General features: G+C 50.1%; 1 protein-coding gene across 2 annotated transcripts in view; it reads left to right on the top strand.

Annotated features, from left to right (window-relative positions):
- Nucleotides 1-5,000, top strand: part of LOC126575924 (uncharacterized) — a 106,906-nt gene that overhangs the window by 2,931 nt on the left and 98,975 nt on the right. Inside the window, exon 2 of one of the 2 annotated variants that reach the window (XM_050236944.1) lies at nucleotides 146-311. The exons of the other annotated variant lie outside the window; for it this stretch is intronic. The gene's annotated coding sequence lies outside the window, so the exon portion shown is untranslated. The remainder of the gene's footprint in view (nucleotides 1-145; nucleotides 312-5,000) is intronic. 2 annotated transcript variants of the gene reach the window in all.

Below are 5,000 nucleotides of genomic sequence, written 5' to 3'. Positions count from 1 at the left end.
TCAGTGCCATCGAGTAGTAGAATGTGACATAAATATGGAATCGAAGTAGTAGCTGGTGTTGAAATCAGTCGCATAAAATTATTCATAAAATGATCTTGTGTGTGGCGGTCAACATCTGAATCGTACCGTTTGCCACTCTTTCCAGATGCTTTCTTGCTAGTGATTGTGAAAAAAAGTAGCAATTTCATTGCCCGTGCTTTTAATACGTTCGTGATTGATAAGAAAGCTTTCTGGTGGTTTGGTGCTGCTGTTGTTGCTGGAGGGAGAAATTCTACGGAACAAACGGGATCCACCCTGGGAGGTAATGCAAGGTAATGCGCCACGATTAGATTAGATTATGTTCCCCGTGGGATAGGCCACGAGCCACGAGAATATCCAGTCCCTACGTCCCAACGTGGCCCCTTCCGATGTAATTTCACTTTCTTGCGAACCAATTATTCCGCCATGACTCGTTGGAAAAAAAAGTGTGTCCGTAGGCAGGTCAGCACGCTTCAGCTACACCGTTACGCCGCCTGTAAAACGGTAACCCTTGGTCACCTTGCTGCTAACGGTGGTCAGGGCAATTCCGGGGAATTTTTCTCCCCCCCCCCTTTCCAAAGTTGTTGGAGTAATCACGCGGGGGCGCTCGAAGGTTTGCGTTCACCGAAACTAGTGACCGTTTGAACCTTTCTTTCGGTGCTTCTCCTTTTTGCCAAATGGAATTTTCTTTTTGCCCCTTAACCGGCCCCACGGACTGGTTCACTCGGGTGTAGATAATAGGGTATTGAGGGCAACAATATCGAGAATTCCTGCGAAAAGCTCATGATAGCCCCTGGGATGTCCGATGTTACCGACCTGGAGGTTCGATGGTTCCGATGCCACTCTAGGTATTATGTCGGTCCGCTCCTTGGGAACCGTTGGATGAAAGGACACGGTTTGACTGATAAGGAGCGCCGTTGAATGTGACATCTCTTGCAGCTCTTTCTTCGTTCTTCTCGTGCTCTTCGGCTTCACATACATATCGACTGCAGTCTAGCGTCTAACGGCGATCGATTGAAGTGTTGATCCCTGGTGAAGCGTAACACGTACGATTGATGTTGACACAAATTCATCCTGCCCCCAAAAATAACATCCCTCTCCCCATGGGGTCTTTGATCTTGAACATGCAGAGCCATAGACAGACGGAGAGTCCACTAGCGATAGAGATGCACTGAGCTCACCTCGAACCATCTACTCTGCGTTTTCTTTTTAAATCCCTCTTTATTCCGGCCATTCTTTCGCTCGTGCGATGGTTGAAGGTAGTGCGATGCAGGCTCTACACTGTTTGGAAATTGTGAAAATACTTACAAAACCTTCCATCACCTCCGACGAGCTGGACTCTGGAGCTGGAATGAAATGTAGTAGCTATAGAGCACCAGGAGGCACACGTCGAAGAGCAGTGGCCTCTGCCTTTTACGAAATAACCATTTGTCAATAAAATATGAGAGTGCAAACAGGGTCCCCAAGCCCCGTCGTCGTACATGCGGACGCGTTTTTAAGAATGGTCACGAAACAAACATGAAAATATGTTCGCATCATGGCGTGAGGACACCGTCCGACCGTCACACAGGCCGAGAGGTTCAGGTTTGGTGCCCGAACAGACCAAGCCGGCACGCCTTCTGTCATGCTCCCTTCATTGCGTCGGCCTTCTGGTCCGACTTATGCGTGGTATGCATAAGCGAGGTGAGATGAAAAGCACGCCAGCAAGGAGAAGGAAAAAAGGGAAACGAAAAAAACGAAGACTCGAAAAATGAAAAAGATGAGCCCAGAATTTATGGTCGGTGCGTGAGCGGAGAGATGAATTATAAACGATAGCACGTGGTCTTCGAGTAGGACAGGACGGGACCGGGACCAGGACCATGGCTTTGGCTTAAAACCAAGCGAATCCTTTCGCAAGCGTTCCCGGTGCATTCATCCCGCTGTACCTTTCGCTCATGTTCCCGGGACCGGGAGAGTTTCCTCTCTCTCTCTCTCTGTGCCCGAGCTGATGGGCAAATCATGCGAAAAGTTGTTCGCCTCGAAGGTACGCCATTGCTCTGTGCGCTGCGCTTGGTTTGGAATCAATTTTGAAAATTAAGAAGCACAAGACGTGCGGCCACCGTGCGAACGAACGACGAATGGAAGCAAGGTGTTGGAATTCTAAAGCCGCTCCCTGTGATCCCATCCCAACGAACTCGCTCGCTCGCTTTCCCTTCCTCTCTGTCCATCTCATCAATACGCCGGCGAATGGTAAATGGCGTGAAGGATTGCACACCATGGGATGGCAGCGCGAGAGGCCGGGGGATTATTCATCTTCTTGCCAGCTGGCGCCACCGTAATACGTTGGCCTCGGCCGTGCGAATAAGAAGAAAAGGAAAAGGAGGATCAGAAAAAATCCCCTGGATTCCCAAAAAGACTGAATGCCAAAAGTTGAACCCCGCAACACTCCACTATACGGCCCAGTGGCCACATCGTACATCGTTTACTGTGAAGCGAGCGGACAGAGAGAGAGAGACAGAGTGAGAGGGCGCCACGGTAAGGAGGTGACCAATGGGGGTCACAATTTATGCAAGTTATGCTCGGAGTGCAACGCGCGCGCTCGTTGCTGGAAGATGAATTACGACGGTTTTCACGCGTTCGCGTTTGGCGCCCCGTGCCCGGTGACTCTGTTTGTGTGGCTGTGTGTACGTGGTGTACATACATACATGCCCGGGACAGGGACAGGCTGATGGATCCGGAACCGGAAAGGGAGTGTTTTTGAGTTTTTTTTTTACGCCGCTCAGTGGCCATTTTTGGAGTTCATTTGAGGCCTGGAGCCGGTTTGGTGGAATATTTTCGAGAGTGCGGAGCTACTTGAGCATTCAGTGAACGAACGAGCATGCCATGGGGCGCATGCCATTGGCGGCGGCCAACATATTTCATCGGCTGATCGTAATATGATAAGATCCCCGCCCCATCGCTGGTGCTCGAGGGGTGATGAGCAGAAAGGAAAATTGTTTTTTTCCTGCTTCTGTCCACTCGCTGTTCCTTCTTGCCCCCTGTTTGGAATGCACATACGCCCGTCCAATGCTTTATGGGGTGTCGTGCCCTAGACATAAATTAGACGGAACAGACATAGACGGAAAGCATACACTGGCAAGGGCGCGCTACGCTTTTCACAGCAGGGCTGTCGTCGAGGGCAGCGATTCCGTGACGCATTTTCCGAGGGACGAGCCGCGGGAAAACTCTTAATTATTGATTCCAAATTTCCACCCCCCACCACGGGCAATCCGTGAGGTCAAGGTGGTGCACTTTGGTGGCGTGACAGATTGTTGGCACACGAGATGCGCACACGGTTGACGGTCAAACACATTTATGAGCCACAGAACGCAGCGGATCATTCGCGGGAGGGAGCGAAAACATCTGGGACATCCGGTTGGAGCATCCGGGCAACTAGGGCACTAGGGAGAGGAGCGCGGGTCAGATCGATGATTAAAAATAGGATTGGAACCATTGATGGAGCGCTTGGCTCAATCCGCCCGAACAGCCCGATTGCAAAATGGTCCAAGGGCATCGCCGGACCATTCACGTGGCCGACCGGATTGGCTTTGCTTCGCTCGAATGGAAGATTCATCTTCCGGTACGGACACAAACACACCGATAGGGCAGCGGAGGGGGCCAGCAAAGGATCAATCGAGATGGTTCCGGTGGGCCCCTTTTTGATTGACCGATTCAAAGGACCGGCGAGCCGTATGCGTCCTGTGGTGTAGTTTTTTTGTGTGCTTCTCTCTCTTTTTTTCACAAATTTGTTCACAATGTTTTTCCAGTTTTTCCACGTTTGATCGTCCGCTGACTTGGGACTGGGACTGACTGTCGCTTCATCAGAGTTGATCAGAGGAGCAACACACAACGGAAGGCAGGTTCATTCGAACCGACCGGCTAGCGAGTGAATCAAAATCCCGGAACACGGACAGGCGGATCTTTGAAAGGCTTTTTTTTTTTGGAGGTCCCTTGTGGCCGCTGGTACCGCGGGAAATATGATGATGCATTCGACGGTGATCCGTCGGTCGGTACGCGGAATCGAAATGCGAAATGCTGCCGCTACGTGCGCTCTGGCCGTGTGGAAACGAACCTTCTCTCTGAAGCTCGTTCAAGCGACGGAAATGATTTCCTGTACATGCAGGCCGCGTGATGGTGACCGCAATCAGTGACGAATGAACGGTGCCCGAGTGCAATCGAGTTTGTGTTCCTCCTCCAGTGCGACTGACTGACCAACCCGGGGTGCGGTTGATTGATCTGTTGTCGATTGATCGAGATGGTGACGCAGACGACGACGACGACGACGACGGTGATGATGATGGTGAAGAGTGAAACCACTAACGCGTTCTCGTTAGAGCCGTGTGCAGGGGTTGTGGCCACAGTTCTTCGAACTCTATTTAGGGGCCAGCGACACCGGAGAGGTGCTCTCGTCGCTTTTAATACAACCACGAGTGCAAACAGTGGTTGAACTTTCACATGGTTCCGAGTTTTCAGAATGTCATCGTTCGCTTCACTGGAAATAGCTTTGTTCGTGTTTGTTGTTTGGAGTTCTGATGGTTTTTTTTTATGTTTTAATCGAAACAAAATTCTAGTATCTGCTTAATTGAAGTGGAACCAGAAGCACTGCCCTGGACCATTTTGCACGAAAGTCTGGAATTTTACACGCAGGAGAACGTGGAAAAACTATTTCCATTGCAAATTCATTACATCCGTCACCAGCAGAGTTGTAATTATCCTGAACATGTTCGTTGGATGTCCGGTTTCGTTTTTTCTCTCACAAGAACATTTCTGGAGAGGTTCTGGTGCTTCACAGAAAGTGACTCAGGATAATCCACTCTCAGAACCAGAACCTTATTATCACTTGCTACTCGCCTGGTGTTGATGTCCTTCTTAACAATTTCGTTAGCGTTCTAATGGACACACAAATTGCCACGAAATTTCCACGCCAACGTAGCCATTACTCGAAACAAACGTTACAGGACAGA

The sequence above is a fragment of the Anopheles aquasalis genome, chromosome 3, assembly GCF_943734665.1.
Source record: "Anopheles aquasalis chromosome 3, idAnoAquaMG_Q_19, whole genome shotgun sequence".
NCBI classification, from domain to species: domain Eukaryota; kingdom Metazoa; phylum Arthropoda; class Insecta; order Diptera; family Culicidae; genus Anopheles; species Anopheles aquasalis.
This window is presented reverse-complemented; position numbering and strand designations above follow the sequence as displayed.